The sequence below is a fragment of the Pinus tabuliformis genome, chromosome 7 (genome assembly GCF_031772625.1).
Source record: "Pinus tabuliformis cultivar Carrire ecotype Pingquan chromosome 7, CPIR1, whole genome shotgun sequence".
Classification (NCBI taxonomy): Eukaryota; Viridiplantae; Streptophyta; class Pinopsida; order Pinales; family Pinaceae; genus Pinus; species Pinus tabuliformis.
This window is the reverse complement of record NC_142293.1, coordinates 1,678,374,680-1,678,392,885: the sequence shown is the minus strand read 5'-3', so window position 1 is coordinate 1,678,392,885 and position 18,206 is coordinate 1,678,374,680. Positions and strand designations below refer to the sequence as shown.

General features: G+C 38.6%; 1 pseudogene across 1 annotated transcript in view; it reads left to right on the top strand.

The window, feature by feature from the left end:
• Positions 1-14,894: 14,894 nt before the first annotated feature.
• LOC149254902 (delta-aminolevulinic acid dehydratase, chloroplastic-like) overlaps positions 14,895-18,206 on the top strand; it is a 37,401-nt pseudogene continuing 34,089 nt past the window's right edge. Inside the window, exon 1 of the transcript XR_016267198.1 lies at positions 14,895-14,972. The product of XR_016267198.1 is annotated as a delta-aminolevulinic acid dehydratase, chloroplastic-like (transcript). The remainder of the gene's footprint in view (positions 14,973-18,206) is intronic.

Sequence of the window (18,206 nt, the reverse complement as noted above, 5' to 3'; positions counted from 1 at the left end):
TTAAGTCTCTAAGATGATTACCACATTTCTTAGAGTATACAGTTATATCATCCAAGTAGATTACTACTGATTTGTTTACTAATCCCTTAAATGTGATGTCCATGGCCCTTTGAAATGTGGTGCCAGCATTGATCAGACCAAAAGGCATCTTTTGATATGCGTAAGTACCCCATTTGGTTCTGAAAGTAGTTTTTAATTGATCGTCGGGATGGACCAAAACTTGGTTGTAGTCGGAGAAACCATCCAAAAAGGACATTAATTCTGATCCTGCGACTGCTTGCAAAATTTGCTCCATGGGAGGCAGGGGAAAGTTATCCTTTTGGCAGGCTTTGTTCAGGTTTCGAAAGTCAATGCAAATTCTAATGTCTCCGTTTTTCTTTCTGACGGGAACTAAATTAGAAACCCATCTAGAATGTCGAACAGGAAAAATAATTTTGGCTTTCAATAGTTTGTTGAGCTCAGACTTAATCTGGCTTTCCAGATTAGGATGGATCTTCCTTAGCTTTTGTTGGACGGGTTTTTCATCGGTTATCATTGGGATAGTATGTTGGATGATAGAAGTGTCGTAAGTCTTTAGATCATCGTAGTTCTAGGCAAAGACACTTTTGTATTGTTTCAAGAGACGGATATAAGCTAATCTTTCTTCTTTGGTTAGGCCAAGACCTAAGTTGATATTCTGCGGCTTGGTATCAGTTCCTAGATTTACTAATTCATAGTTCAGAGTTGAACTCTGAAGTTTTGAATTGGTAGATCTCTTGAATCGGTCTTTCAAATCATATAGGTCTTCCAACTTGACTACTGACTTTGGTATAGCATTATTAGTGCTTTCTTGTTGCAATTGTTCGTCATGTTGGTTCTCATCAATTATCTTATTAGTGTAAAATCCTTTTGATGTGAGGAAGCTTACAATATCAGGACCGTCATTGAAAATTCTCCAGTTTGTAACATTGTCAGGAATTGAGGGTCTAAAGATTAATTTGATTGAAAATATGTCTGGGCTATAGTCTTCTGAGGGAATGAGCTTGGAAGCTACGTTTGCCAAGAGGTCAGCACTAGCGTTTTGGATTCTGGGAATTGATGAAATATTGAATGCTATAAAATGTTCAGTCAAATCTTGCACTAAAGATTGATAATGCTTTAAATGACCTGATAGGCAATGTATAGTATTTTGTACCTGTCTAATTACAATTTCAAAGTCTCCGAAGACTTGTAGATACTTAATGTTTAATCCAATTGCCTTGTATAATCTTTGGACAAAGGCCTCATACTCTGCAGTGTTATTGGTGCAATCGAATTCGAGTCTACAAGTTAGCATAGTTTTGTTTCCCTCTGGACTAACTAACACACATCCTGCTCCTGCTCCATTGATAGACTTTGAACCGTCAAAAAATAACTTCCAAAATAAAGATTTATTTACAGGACTATCTATAAAATTAACACATTTGGAACTAACTGTTTGGGAAAAATTTTCTACTTGAGATAAAACAGAATGTTCTAAGTAAGGTGAAGTATGAGCATTAAAATTTCCTAAGAAAGAATCAACAGAATAGTTGCCAATTATATTGTTGTTGTATGCTACAGGTTCATTTTCTCCTTCCAATTCTGTTACTATATATTTTTGATGTCTTTCTCGCTCAACCTTTATCTGATTTGGTTTACCATTATAAGGGAGCCACATATGTGACCAATCGGTAGCAAAGTATCCATGAAGCTTTTCAGACCAATCCCTGCTAAGAATTAAGCCATAAAATTCTGGAATGTCTGCAACTAGAATATCAATAACTTGACATACCTTTGGATTCGATGACAGCCTTATGGTAACTTGATTTAGTTCACCGATCACTTCAACCTGCGACCAGTCCAGCTGAACTATACGTACTGCAGACTTTTGCGGCTGAACGTTCAACTTTGCACATATTGATTTGGGCAAGATATTAGACGAAGCTCCTGAATCTACTAAACAATTATGCAAGTTTTTGTTGAAAACTTCATAAGTAAGAAGAAATGGGGGAGTATGAGATCTGGACCTTCCTCCAATTAAAGCGATATCGTTTGGATCAACTTTATTAGTCACATTAGTTGGAGGTCTTCCCATCTCATGGGAAGCTTGTGAGATTACAGCTGCGGGCAGAGGTGCAACAGGTATCGCGTGTAATTCTTTCAAAAGGAGCTTTTGTTGATGTTTTAATTTGCTCAATTCATGAAAGGTAATATTAGCCCTAGTCTTCTTCATGTCTTCTATGATATTATACTCCATTTCATCAGAAACTATCAAGGTTTTGGATGGAGTTGGTGAATCGGATTGGACTGGGCTTGTTTGAGTCGCTTTGGGTGACGTTTTCTTACCTGCGACTTTATCTTTAGATATCGAGCTTGCGCTCTTTTGTTTAGGAGTTGGTTGTGGAGGATCTAGTTGATTTATGCTTTTGGTACTAACCAGTGATGCCTCTTGATCCTCTTCGTCAGGGAGAATGAAGTCCCACATTCCTTGCACTTCTACAACTTCTTCTTCATCAGTGGGCTTTTCATTGGAAACTTCCTCTTCTTCTTCTTCTGATTTTGCATTTGTAATAGCATTGGGAGGCTTTGGATCAGTCGAAGGATTTCTTCTATAAGGCTTGTAAGGATTTTTAGAAGAAGTCTCTGCTACTTGTTTCTTAATATTGACCATCTCGTTAGACATGGTTTTCAAAACTTTCTGCAATCCTTCTAAATCGAATGGGTCCTTTGGTTGTTTTTTCTTGGGCTCTTCTTTGAATGTGACCTTCTTTGATTTTCATTCATCAACAACGTTTTTCTTCTCTAGGGCTATGATACGTTTTTCTACTGCTATTGCTTCTTTCATATTCTCAGCCAAAGTTGTTTTGGCAGCCCTATCGACAAAGATCGCTATGTTTGATGGTAGAGTTGATATGTACCATTCACTTCTAACTTCTTCGATAAGCTTGGAAGCGGCATGAATTTTATTCAAAAGTTTGTTGAAACGTGAGTTAAAATCTTTGATAGGTTCTCTTGTTTCGGTCTTAAGATTTGACAGGTCATTGATCAATGTCGCAGTAGACCTATCATCACCGAATTTAGTCAATAATTGTTCTTGGAAAATATCCCAACTAGTGATAGATTCGGATGGTAATGAAAAATGCCAGGATTCGACTGCTCCTTGTAAAGTGTAAGGAAAGAGTCAGACAACAACATCTTCGTTAGTGACTCCATTGAGATTTATAGATAACATGAAGCTGTTGATGTGTTCTTCTGCTAGCATGCCTACTTTAGGATTAAACTTAGGCAGCCATTTTTCAGGATGGGTTGGTAATTGACTCAAAGGTGCAGGCATTAAGACTACCCCTGGGTTATTCCATGGATTTTGGGCCATCGTTGAACTACTAATAAAAGAAAGCGCAAAAGATATTCCTTGCGGTTGAGAAGATAAAGATATTAAAGTTCCAGATGATTGTGAAGGAAATGTTGAAGTTCCAGCAGTGTGTTGGATAGTAATTTGAAGTGGAGGAGTGGATGGTTGACTTCGTAGTGGAGAGGTTGAGATGGATGATGATGATGAAAGAGTCTCGCTATCAGACCCTTTAGGTGATTTCCTTGCTCTTTTCCTTTTAGGTAGAGGTAATTTAGTTGGTTCAATACCAAACTTTTCACTCTGCAATCGGGTAAGAGGATGAGAAGGGTTATAATGCGAAGTCACACTACCTTGAGATATTTCAGATTTCTGGGGTGATATAGAAAATTGCTGAAGTTTATGGATCAAAGATTCAACTTCAGGAGGTTCAATAGTCGATTTCTCTGAAATGTTCAGGTTGGTGGTAGTGGTTGTTGTTTTATCGACTTCTCGCTCAAGATTTATAGATTCTAAGTGCGATGGAGAAGTCGGGGGAGATGTTGAGGGCGATTTACTCTCAGAATGGTATTTGGATTTAGATTTACTAGCCATTCATAGTTCGGGCCCTCCTTCTAGTGCCAAATATGTTGAAGCCCTGAAAATCGGGTCTACAACAAGGGGGATACCCACCCGGTCCGGACCTTGGTAAGTAGCTCCTTTTCCGTTTGGGATGGTGGGTCCAACTGGGGATATGGGACCAGTTTCCCAATTTATGTGTGTGTGTGTGTTGAGAATTGATATTTCTTTTCTAATAATTCCTAAGTAAAATGCTTTTATTCTAAATCTAATCTAACAACATGCAAATTGTATTCTAATAAACAGAAATATCTAATTCTAAAACTAACCCGGGATTTAATCTTTCGATTATGCGATCTAAAATAGTTTCTACAACAATTGGTAATAAAGATCATTCAATCGCTATAAGAAAAGAATTCAATAAAGATGAACTGTTTCATATAAGAAGTTAGTCGAACAGTTGTGAAAAACATATCAAATAATAAGTCATTCATATATTAAGCACAAATAGAATAGCCATCACCGTACAAAAGTGCCAAATGATAACTCAAGCATTCAGGCATTCATATATAAATAACTAAACATGAATATCACTTAAACACATAAGAAGAAATCGTTAAGAGATAAAAGTACCATTGATAACAAGTTCTACTCATGAGCTTCAGCAATAATGATCTATCTCTTCTTAGTTCAACATCTACTAAGAGTACAAAAGTGCAATTTCAGTAGCAGATATTAAACACAGATATCAATAAACCTTGTTCCATTCATTCATCAAAACCTCCTCCGAGGGTGTAGAAGTGCATGTTCTGAGGAAATGTTTTTGACAAATTTCAGGACCCTTCTCTAAATGCATGAGAAGGGTTGAAATACTACTAGCTAAATCCTAAAAATAGTCTATTACAAAAATATAGGAGGCGGTTTAAATGACCGTCCTCATCTAAGGCAAAAATAAAACTAAAACTAAAACTAAAACTGAATCTAAAAATTACTATCTATGTATATGTTCTCTATGGTCGCAAGCATTCAACATCGGCTTGAGGAGAGTTGGTTGGCCGACCTCCGACTTTAGTTGTCCTGCAAAAACAGAATCAGCAAGCGCTGGCGCTATCTTCTCAGCAGAGTTAGTGAGGCATTTGAGAGTCATGCATTGACTGTGTGGTTTAACCAAGTACTGCCAGTAAGAATCCCAATTCAACTTAGTTAACCTATTAATGGACTTTGCTCTTTCTTCAGCCTTTTGCCTCCAGCTGGTCTGTAGATGCTGTGCATTTGGGAGAAATTTACACAACATTTAAATATATCCCTAATAAATACCACTGTTTTTAGAACTCGAGTTTTGCTTTTAGCCTTTAGCACTTTTTCCTGCAATTTTTCGGACTTTCTGGTGACTGAGCGTTTAGAGGCTTTCCTTCTCAAGGGGTTTTGCTCAACAATAAGCGATAATTGCGCATTAAAAACTGCCTCCGTTTCTTGATCCGGGCTTCCCTGGTGCCAATTTTCGCCTCTTGCGCGTTTTGTTAGATGACTTCGAAAATCAGAGTTTCTCCTTCTTTTCCCATTATACTCTGAACATTGCTACGTATATCTTTTTGTTTTTCGCTCCTGCAATTTACGAAATCAGGAAAGAGTAATGATATGAATAAGGTGATGGGAAAGCTTTAAATGTTGAAATCATATCAAATATATCACCCTACGTGAACTGATTTTTTGATCAGATTGAAACCTTATGTCATTAATGATCATCAACTAACTCATTAATGCGCATGACTTGACATTGGATTACGAAAAACCTTTTTGGAACGACGTGCCCTACAGATCTGCGATAATGCGATTTTGCGATTTGCTTCGCAATATCGCAGATCGCAATATCGCTGATCGCAATATCGCTAATCCGTTATGTTTTGACAATCATTCATTACCATGTGTTTCTGCGAAATGCGATTTGCAAGACTCGTTATCGCATATCGCCAGATTTAAAGTATTTCACCTTAAGTGTGTTAGGATATTCCGACACATAGGATATAGTTAAGTTCAACTTGGTCTAGTATAGAGTTAGGTTAGAGTTAGGTAAAGTGTGTTTCTTTACCGTTGTACATTTTGTAACTTACAATCCGACGGTCACGATATGTAGTGATCCGACGGTTCACTCTCACCTCGGTATTACCGACACTTGATCCGTGGCTTGACACCCGATTGGTCCATGAGTTCTATTTAAAGCGCATGGAGGGTCATTGTTCGGGTAATCCGTGCATGAGAGAAGCTTATGTAAATTTTCATTCTTTGATTAATAAATTGCCTGTAGTACCCACGTTGGGACAGGCCGTGGACTGTTTCCTTCCTTGCACTTTGAGGGTTTTAACCACGTCAAAAATACTGGTGTATTGATTTGAGATCTGGTTGTGAGCGGTGTCCTTTTGGTATTCTTTCTGAGGAACTTACCCTGTAAATTCCTACATGGTATCAGAGCTATTTGAGGGCCGCGTCCGTTGGTGATCCAAATCTGAAGCCGGTAGAACTGCATGCGGCTGTCGTTTCCTAGATCTGCTGTTTCTGACTGCTTTCGGGCCGAGAGGACTGCTCTGTTGCGTTCGGAGCATCTGTTCCAGTGAGGAACCCCTTTCGTTTCACGCGAAAAGGTTTCCGGTAGCCCTAGCTGCGTCATTTTTCAGATCGGGAGGTATACAGTGTTTTTTTGCAGTTTACTGTTATTTTCTCTCTGCTTATTTCGGTCTCAGTTTATTTAGCCTTTTTTTTAACCGGATCTATACCTTTCATTTCTGCGTATGCTCTTTGCCCTGCGACTCTGTGCGATCTGGGCAAATCAGAAACAGAAAGGAAGGATTTTTCTCATGCGTATGCTCTTTTCCCTGCACCTTAGTGTGATCTCGGAAAATCAGAAACATTGAGAAAAATATTTAGTTTTTCGGCTAAAGCTAACTTTGAGATTTTTTTTTAAATTTCTAGTTTTTTGGCTAAAGCTAACTTCGAGCCGCAAGGTTCGTTTTTCTTTGCATATTCGTGTTGGGTTTTGTGTTTTGTGTTTTGTAGGGAAAAAGAGCTTTCTCAAGGCAAGCACGCAAACCAAGGCCCCCCCCTCTCTCTCTCTCAAATTTTTTGTATAGATCAATTGGTTCAAAGCTATTTTAAGAGAGTAGAGGTCTTGGGTTCAAGTCTCCATTTTGTGGGGGCGGATTTTTTTTCATTCCCGCACATTCGCGCACTTTGCCGGCAACGTCAACAATTTTTTTTCAAAAAGCCATAACTTCTTCATCCGGAAGCCTTTTTCAGAGCCGTTTTTTTTTAAACCGCCTATTTTTTCGAGATCTATCCATTGGAACACTTACTTTCAGCATCTTCAGCTTCAGTTTTTTAAAAAATGGAAAGTCCATGCCAAGTCATTCTTGACAGCACTAACTACTTCCAATGGGTAGCCTACATGGAAGATTTACTTAGAAGTAAAGGTCTCTTCAGAATAGCCACAGACCAAGAGAAGAAACCAAAAGATGAAGACAAGGCGGCAAAATGGGAAAATAGACAAGATCAAGCACGTGGTTTGATAGGGATGTCTATTTCTCCTGATCTTAGATTCCACATTGCAGAACTTGAGACTCCTCATGAAGCATTAGAAAAACTTGCTAAAGTTTTTGGGATTAAAAATGAAATTAGAGCCCATCAACTTGAAAATGAGCTGCTTACTTTGGATCCTAATAATTTTTCTTGCATTGAAGATTTCTTGTCCAAATTCAAGACCCTTAGATATCTCTTGGAAGGTGTTAAAGTTAAGAAAGAAGATGGTAACCTTATTTATTCCATCCTTACTAAGTTGGGACCAGCCTACTCTGTATTTGTTTCCACTTTCCATTCTACAAGGGAAGCTTTCATTTGTCAAGGACAAGACTACAAGGCCCCTTCCTTTGACTCCTTTTGTGATTCCTTAATAAGAGAACAAGAAAAACTCTTACACCTTGGTCTTCTTAATCTTGGAAACTCTTCCACGAAAGCGTTAGCCGCCCAGCAGCAACCAAATTCAAAGAATCCTAAGAAGTCATATCCTCAAAAGAATGGTCCTAAACCATCTCAGCCTCAAAATGAAAGATCATTTCAGCAAAATGATAAGACCAATAAAAACAAATGGAAGAAGACTGATAGACATTGTAACTTTTGTAATCGAGATGGCCACTTAGAATCTAAATGCTTTAAGAAGATGGAAGCCTTGGAAGCCGCAATGAAGAAACATAACATCCATGTGGAGCCTACTTCAACTTCAACTTCCGGAATGGCACTTTCTGCATGTCATTGTCAATCATCTCAGTCTGGTTATGCATTAAATGTATCTTCTTCTTCTTCTCATTCTCATGAGTGGCTCATTGATTCTGGAGCCTCTTGTCACATGGCCAAAAACCAAGCCATGTTTTCTTCTTTAAATGATTGTAACACCAAAAATATATATATTGGTGATGATAGATCTCTTAATGTTGTAGGGACTGGAACTGTTCATCTAGACAATGGTCAGTTTAATGATGTATTATGTGTTCCAACCTTATCCTGCAACCTTCTATCTGTCTATCAGATAACTCATTCAGGTGAAGGTAAAATTGTTGAATTTTCACCTCATGATGTTGTAATCAAGGATCTAAAAGATCCTAAACAGATTCTAGCTACTGGTCTTGCTGATGATTCCAAAAGGTTGTATAAGTTTCACAACTTTGGGTCATCAAATCTTCCCTCAGTATTTGTTGCTCATAATGATGAAGTGAGCAAACTTTGGCATGAGCGATTTGGTCACTTAAACTATCGCTCCCTTCAGCATCTATGTAAAGAAAATATGGTGACAGGTCTTCCTATGGTATCTTGCAGAGATGGTGTTTGTTCCGGATGTGTACTCGGAAAACATCATCGGGACAGTTTTGACAAACGTGCCTCTTGGCACGCCTCAGCCCCTTTACAGCTTGTGCACAGTGATTTATGTGGTCCTCTTCCTGTTGCTTCATTCTCTGGCTGCAAGTACTTCTTAACTTTCATTGATGATTTCTCCAGACGCACTTGGGTATACTTCTTAAAACTCAAGAGCGAAGTATTTAACACTTTTTTGGCCTTCAAAGCCTTTGTTGAAAAACAATCTGGACATCAAATTCTTAAGCTAAGAACTGATAATGGTGGAGAATATGTTAAAAACACATTCATCAACTTTTGCACCGAAAATGGAATTCAAATGCAACATACTGTTCCATACACTCCACAACAAAATGGTGTAGCTGAAAGGAAAAATCGCACCTTAAAGGAAATGGCTAATTGTATGCTGCAATCTAAAGGACTCAGTCTTAGTTTTTGGGCCGAAGCAATTAATTGTGCAAATTATATAATCAATCGCACTCCTACTAAGGTTCTAGAGAATATCACTCCAGAAGAAGCTTGGAGTTCCATTAAACCAGATGTAAGTCACTTTCGTGTGTTTGGAAGTGAAGCATGGGCCCATATTCCAGATGAAAAGCATAAAGCTTTAGAACCTAAGAGTGAGAAATGTACTTTTGTTGGATATTCTGAAGATGTAAAAGGTTATAGACTTATTCCATTTAAGTCCAAAAATGTTATCATTAGAAGAGATGTAAAATTTGATGAAAATAAATCGGCCTGCGAGCCTAGTCCGGCGGATGTGCCACCTCTTCCTATCTCTTCTACTTTTGAAAACATTTCTTCTTCAGATGATGAAAGCGAGGATGATAATCCTCCCCCACCTTCTCAGGATCCTCAACTTCCAAGATGGGTCCGTGCTACTCGGGATGCAGCAGGTGATCTTGCCGGTGATCCTACAGATCAGCGACGTACACGTTCTCAGTTTGAAAGAGCCTCTTCTTTACTGGCTCAAGCTCCAGTAAATCATGATCCTGACACTTTTGCAGAAGCTTCAGGCCATCCACATTGGGAAGCAGCTATGAATGAAGAATATCATTCATTGATGACAAATGATACATGGGATCTTGTTCCTCTACCAAAGGGACGCAAACTTGTTAGATGTAAATGGGTTTACAGAACCAAGTATGGACCAGATGGGAAAGTTGATAAACATAAAGCTCGTCTCGTTGCTAAGGGCTTTTCACAGGTTGAAGGCATTGACTACACTGAAACCTTCTCCCCTGTTGCCAAAATGAACTCTATCCGCCTTGTTCTTTCCCTTGCTGCCTCTTTAAAATGGGAAGTCCATCAGATGGATGTTAAATCTGCCTTCTTGCATGGGGACTTGCAGGAAGAAATCTATATGGAACAACCCATTGGCTTCATACAAACAGACTCCAGCCTTGTTTGTCGACTTAAGAAATCCCTTTATGGCCTCAAGCAAGCTCCTCGGGCTTGGTATGCCAAAATGGATAGCTTTCTTTTAGAATCTGGCTTTTCTAGGTGTCATTCTGACAATACTGTCTACACCAAGAAAGTGGGCAACTCTCTTATCATCCTTGTTCTTTATGTTGATGATCTTATTCTTACTGGTAGTGATCCCAACCTTATAAACCATGTGAAGTCCAGCCTTAAAAAGAAATTTGAAATGACAGACTTAGGACACTTACACTATTTTCTCGGTCTTCAAGTCTTGCAATCCCAAGAGGGTATTTTCCTTTCCCAGTCCAAGTATGCTTGTGATATTCTTCGTCATTTTCACATGGAAGACTGTAAGCCAGCCCCTTCTCCCTTTCAGTCTGGAGTCAAACTTTCAGTCTCTTGTACTTCTCCTGAAGTTGATGCTACCTTATACCGTCAACTTGTCGGAAAACTCTTGTATTTAACCCATACTCGTCCTGATCTTTCCTTTGTTGTTGGCCTTGTTGCTCGTTTTATGCAAAACCCCCGTGAAAGTCATTGGAAAGCAGCTAAAAGAATACTTCGTTATGTTCGAGGTACAGTACAGTTTGGGATTCATTACAGTGCCAAAGCAGCTCCTCTGTTAGTTGGTTTCACTGATTCTGATTGGGCTGGTGACCCTGATGATCGGAAGTCTACTGCCGGTTATGTCTTCACTCTTGGTTCAGGACCTATTACATGGGCTTGTAAGAAACAGGCTGCCATTTCTCTTTCGTCAGCAGAAGCAGAGTATCGTGGTGCCGTGGAAGCTAGTAAGGAAGCCTTGTGGCTTCGTCAGATCCTATCAGAGTTTGGCTTTGAGCAGCAGCATCCAACCACACTTTGGTGTGATAATCAAAGTGCCATTCAGCTATGCAAAGATCCAGTCCAGCATCAGCGCAGCAAACACATTGAACTACACATGCACTTCATCAGAAAGCTCATTCATGACCATGTTCTTGAAGTGCAATATTGTCCAACAGATGATCAGGTTGCAGACATCTTCACAAAGGCTCTCACAGAGGCGAAGTTCACTAAACTTCGATATATGCTTGGAGTTCAGGAAGTTGTCACTAAGGGGGGATAGGCTCTAGTGCCTCCTTCCTTCTCCTATTGTGTCATATTTGTAAATCCTTCAATCCTATCCCAAGTTGTTCTTAAGGGGGGATGTTAGGATATTCCGACACATAGGATATAGTTAAGTTCAACTTGGTCTAGTATAGAGTTAGGTTAGAGTTAGGTAAAGTGTGTTTCTTTACCGTTGTACATTTTGTAACTTACAATCCGACGGTCACGATATGTAGTGATCCGACGGTTCACTCTCACCTCGGTATTACCGACACTTGATCCGTGGCTTGACACCCGATTGGTCCATGAGTTCTATTTAAAGCGCATGGAGGGTCATTGTTCGGGTAATCCGTGCATGAGAGAAGCTTATGTAATTTTTCATTCTTTGATTAATAAATTGCCTGTAGTACCCACGTTGGGACAGGCCGTGGACTGTTTCCCTCCTTGCACTTTGAGGGTTTTAACCACGTCAAAAATACTGGTGTATTGATTTGAGATCTGGTTGTGAGCGGTGTCCTTTTGGTATTCTTTCTGAGGAACTTACCCTGTAAATTCCTACAAAGTGATGTTTGAAGCATATGAAAACTGTGATGCGATCAGTTCCTTCGATGTGCGATCTCGCATCACGATTTCGCATTTGTAGGAGTTTGCGTATATGATGTCATTATTTCCTTTTTGTGATGCAATGCTTTTATCATTGAGAGAAAGATTTTGTTCGAACTTATCATAAACTTAAGTCTTTTTGGATTTTCGCGTATATTCTCCTAAATTTATGATAGTAAGATTTATTCAAAAAGGAAATACAAGTTCTAATTTATCGTTATTTTCTAGATGAAGGGTCCCCACTTATTTAGTATTGATGTCAAAACTAAAATAAGAAGGGGGGTTGTTGCTGGCCACAACATATCTCAAGAGATTTGATCCCTCTCGACACTTGATAGATCCGCGCTTAAGGTGGATCTATACTGGTATAAATATTATGTGTTTATCAATATAGAAAATGTGTAGGCATAAATGTTTGTAAACATAAACATTTAACATTTATATGTTGTATCAATTAAAAAATAATAAAAGACTAAAAATAGTATAGAGCTCAATATGATGGAGATGTTGCAATGTCTGTAAATGAGTGTAAACATTTAAATCTTGACTCAATTAATAATAAAAAGTTAAAAGTAATAAAATTCAATTTGTTATATTGTAATTTTGTTTTGTAGGGCAACTTAGTCCCTCCAACTCAAGTTAGGAATTATGCTATGGGAAAATTTGCATAAATAATTATAACTTACATTGGCCAATGCTAAATTAATAGTGGTTGATAGAAAAATCATCCTATAATATTTCTTTTGTAGGAACTAATAAATTGAAATGTGAAGTGGATAAGTAAATTGTATTTTTTTCACTTGTAAACTGTTATTTTTTGTTATTAATGGAATAAAAAAAATGCAATGTATACTGCAACAATTTTGTTATTGCTTTTTAAATTTTTACATTTATATAACAATTGTATATATGTTATTTACTTGAGTATAAACTATTTTCAAGGATTTTATTTTTTAATGGTTTTCCTAAAAATCTTGAGAAAAAAAAATCACTACACAAATATATAAAAATCATGCATGAATATTGCAACCATATCTATAAAATTATGACATAAAATATGTAAAGCAATTATCCACATAGCATTATATTGTGCAAAGGGCGCAATAAGACATACATGTTATGGTCTAATTGCAACCGTATCTATAAACTATGACATAAAATATGTAAAGCAATTATCCACTTAACATTATATTGTGCAAAGGCCGAAATAAGACCTTCATGTTATGGTCCAATCAAATGTTTGAAAATTAGTTTTCTTATTTATATGGAAAATAACTATTTATTTTTCAAAGTTAAACATTATAATTTGCTTTCGTCAATGCTAGATATTGATTGTTAGAGTCCTGCCTTGGCAGGAACTAATAATGATTCCATAACCATATTTAAATGTAATTAATACGCACATAAAAACTTAATACTTATAATAAAATTATAATATAACAATATTCTTAACCATAGAGTAACAATTCTCGATCATGTGGATGGAGAGAGGGGGGAAGAGATAAGGAAGAGAGAGAGTGGGGGTAGAAATAAGGAGAGAGGGAGGAAGATAGTGATAGAGCTAGAGAGAGAGGGAGGGAAGAACAAATACATAGAGAGATAGAGGTAGAGAGAGAGAGGGAGTGACAAGGGAGAAATTGAGAGAGAGTGAGGGAGAGAGGAGATGAGGGAAGCCAAAGGTAAGGAGAAGAGGGAGAGGGAGACATAGAGATGGATGACAGAGAGGAGGAGAGAGAGAAGGAGATAGTGACCGAGTTGGAGGGTAGAGAGAGAGAGAGAGTGAAAGAGTGAGTGATGGTGGGGAGAGACAGAGGGAGGTGGGAGAGAGAGGACTTGAGAGAGAGAAGAATATATGGAGGGAGAGAGATGGATTCACAGGGAGAAAAAAAGAGGGAAGAATACAGACATAGAGAGATAAAAGTGGAGAGAGAGAGAGAGGGAGTGACAAGGGAGAGATGGAGAGAAAGTGAGTGAGAGAGGAAAGGAGTAGGGAAGAGAGATAGAAGGAGAGGAGAGAGAAGGAGAGGAGGGAAAGAGAGAGGGGGGGAGACACAAAGATGGAGGGGAGAGAGAAGGAGATAGTGACAAAGTTGGAGAGAGAGAGAGACTGACTTGGGGGGAGACAGAGGGAGGGAGAGAGAGGAAAGAAAAGAGAGAGGGGAGAGACAAAGAGATGGAATTGGAGGGGACAGAGAGGGAGGGAAGAAGAAAAACATAAAAAGGGAAAGGTGGAGAGAAAGAGGGAGCTAGAGGAAGATGGAGAGAGAGAGATGGAGTTGGAGGGGGCGAGAGAGGGAGGGAAGAAGAAAAACATAAAAAGAGAAAGGTGGAGATGGAGCTAGAGGAAGATGAAGAGAGAGAGAGATGGAGTTGGAGGGGGCGAGAGTGGGAGGGAAGAAGAAAAACATAAAAAGAGAAAGGTGGAGAGGGAGCTAGAGGAAGACGAAGAGAGAGAGACAAATATATAGAGAGAGAGTGAGAAATATATAAATATAAAGAGGGTGTGTCTTTCTGGGAGTGAAATATAGAGACCATATAAAAAAGACAAAGAAAAATAGATATTTAATAACATTTTAATAAATTTTGATTAAAATATACTATTTTTCATTATAATTTTTTTTATATATATATTATCTAATCTACACTCGAAATATGATAATATAGCGCACGTTTTTTTATTTTTTTATTTTTATTTTTTTAATATAAAAGGAGTTTTATAGTGACCAAAGTGGCTCCCGCTATAATGAAAAATATTGATAATAGCGGACCAACCCAGTTGACGCCGGAAGTGTACAAGGAATGGCGTTCTTGATTACTAGCTAGCGCAACAACCTTCGAGGGATATATGACACGTCATTCACATGAATTCTATCTACGGCTACCATCTGTTCTGACCAAATGCGGAGCTCTGGCTGTCCATCCGCAGAGATACCCTTATCCTCACAATCCTAAATTGAAGTCGCACGAACCCATTTCACAGAAAAGTTATGCGAGGTACCCATCTATCTATTTTCTACTTTCTACTTTGCTGGTTAATATTTCAATTCATGTTCAGCGAGTAAGTTCCTTATCTTAAAATCCTAAATTGAACTTGCACAAACCCATTTCATAGAAAAGTTCTGCGTGGTACCCATCTATCTATTTTCTACTTTTCTTGTAAATATTTTCAATTCATGGTCGTATATAATTTTGCCAGGTACCAATCTATCCATCTTTTGCCTTGCTTGTTTATATTTCAATTCATGGCCATATATAGTTTAGCTATTCTTGTTTATGAAAATTTCTGCAAATGTTTCAACAATCCAATTTTTACACTGGGGAGATCTTGCTTCCATTTTCCCCTAAAATTGCTTGAAAAAAGTTGGAGCTTTGTAGATCTCAGAGATACGTTAACCCGTTTTAACCGGAGAGGGCATGGAGTTTTTTTGTAAGCTCCTGGCCTCACCTGCAAAGAAGATTGCAGCAGCACAGGGACCGCCATCAACAACACCTTTGCATTATCATAAAAGCAATGCTGCTGCATTAACACAATCTGCACTTTGAAATTACTTGGTCAGCCTGTTTATCATAACCTTTGTGCCAGTCCGGGTTGAACTTGGGTCACCATTGCTGGAAGCGCTCAAACTTGCCTTTAGACGGATGAAAAACCCAATGTCATCTTTGAAGGAGCATCTGAAAGGTCAACTCTAAACTCTATTAAGGGTTGGTTCTGAAGGTCCAACCATAGCAGTTTTTTCCTTTAGGACTAGGGTGTGTGTATGTATGGATTCTTGGCCTTGTTTGAGATTTTGTACCGTAATTTGATTATTACAAAGTTTTTTTGGTATATTCACTATGAGAAGATTTCGAGTCTTGTCCACATTCAAAGTTTTTTTGGTATATTCACTATGAGAAGATTTCGAGTCTTGTCCACATGGTCAAAGAGATTGTCCATATGGTTACAATATATTGGGAGTGCCATTGTTTTCTCCTCTGACAGAAGCAACAAAGGGTTTTATGCAGAGGTCAAGGTCTGCAAGGTCGTATAGACCTGTGTCCCTAGTTGTAGGGGCACATCCTTGTGTGTCTCCATGGAACTCAATAATGAGAAGAATTGGATGTGGAAGATTTAGGAGGAGATGATAATGATACTTTCAATAATGGAGGAAGGTGCTGCCATTATTGGACCGCAAACAAAGTTGAGATCTTTTCCCTTATATTATTATTAACTTTGGGTCTTGAGTATACTTTTTAAGGTTATTTCTGGGCTTTAGAAGAACCTATTTTTATAAAAATGGGAGCCTGTCTTATTTACAGATTGTAAAGCCAGAAATAAGCTTAACTCACACTCACACACTTAAGTGAAGAATAGGGTTTGCTGGTATCTTGTCAGTGCCAGAATAATCTGCCCGAAGACTTCAACAACAATATTCAATATAATCAATAGCGACATCCAGCAAACCCCAAGCAGGGGAGGAGCATGCTTGCCGGGATTTGAAAGTGGGTCATTGTCACAGTGACCACTCCAAGCTGCCGCTATACCACAGCCTGATGGACCATTAGAAGTATAACCTCTTACTATAACTTGTGTTGCAATGATCTTGAATTATTCCATGCCAAGTCACAAGGTTTGTTGAATTTGAACCTTTGGGTTTGAAATTCGACGAATCTCAACCTAAAAATTCAATTTGTGGAGGTTTGACTTATAAAATCCGATGGTGATGTAATATCCCTCTTAGAGAGATTACCCTTGGGCTGAAATTCTGAGTTAGGGTTTCAATAAACACATGACAGAATTGTATTTTATAACAGTGTTGCAGTACTTCATCAATCTATAAAACAGTGATGATCTTTATTGAATGCACAAGTAGTATAATAAAGAACTCAAGCAACAGTTGATTCCACAAGCAACCACTATAAAGTAGGGCCAATTCAACAAGCAAATAGCAGACTTACTATGCAGTACAAAGATCCACAGTTTCTCAATAGGGATATCAACACAAATGTAGTTTCTAGGCTTACAAAATTGTAGCCATCCCTGCTCTATCCATCAATATTTGGGGACACAAATTGCTTTAACCTTAAGATTAGCTGATGCCACTCAGCTTATTGCTACAGTCCCCCCGCGATGTGCTGCTTAGGCCCATAACCATCGTGGTTCAACAAGCGGCACCCCTTATGGCCCTGTCTTGGTCTTGTGCTGATTTGGTGCCACAAAATCTCACCAGTTGGCCTTGCACTCGGCCTTATACCCTACGCTGCTACCCTTCATAGTATTCAACCCTTGCTGCCTCAATCCCTAGTCAGCTGTGTTGAGAAATCTAGGGCTTTAAGATTAGGTGATTTCAAGGCATAAACAATAAAGAGACAAGAGACACAAAATGTAGGGTATCAGCGAAGGCCAAAACCTCTCCCACTTGAGAGGAAAACCCAAACAAATTTTTCTTCTTATAGATACTTCAATTGACGAATACCAAGACCAAGACCCTTGACCTATTTACCTCTCCAAGACCAAGTCACAAGGCTTCTTAGCTTAACCTCTTCTTCTTTGAGTCAACGATGGTCAAACTGCTAACTTCGTTCTCCTTCTCGGTTACCCTTCAGATTTCGACCTCCTGCAGTTCTCGGCCTATTTCAGAAGCCCTAGTTGCAGCCCATGGGAATTGTCACCACCAAGATTGTACCCTTGTTCCCTTCGCTTTGGATGAAGACTTCTTTTACTTTAACTCGGCTTCCTTCTTGACTTGTCCTCTTCCCTAATTCGGTTCCTTAAGATGATAGTGATACTCTCAGCTTCTTTTGCAGCAGATAATGCCTCTCTTCTTTGCACGTGTGACCGATGATAACCCTAAAACAGATCCAAAATAACTCGGCTTCTAGTCCCTTCTTCTTCACTTGGATGGAGGCTTCTCTTGTATGATTCACACTTGCTTCTTACTTCAGATCTTCACCAAAATTCTCATTATTAGATGGAGGCCGAGCTACGCTATTTATAGTGTTTCGTTCATAAATATAAGCTGACTTGAACAGGTGCCTAGGCCGACATGCCTTTTCTAGAATCCTCCTTAGGCTGACTTGAAGGTGAGCTTGTGACAAGGTCTTGGAGGGTAATTGACATAATCAAAATAACTTTTTACAATGTGTAACATGTCTTCAATACATGACAATGACTCCCTAGACTCTATGACTTGATGACCAACCCTAAAGGCTCACAATGGGAGCCTTAACTAAAATAAAATTCCTTGATCATGAAACCCATGAGTCAAGCATTACAAATAATTTTATTTTCTTCTTTACATCAATTACATAAAAT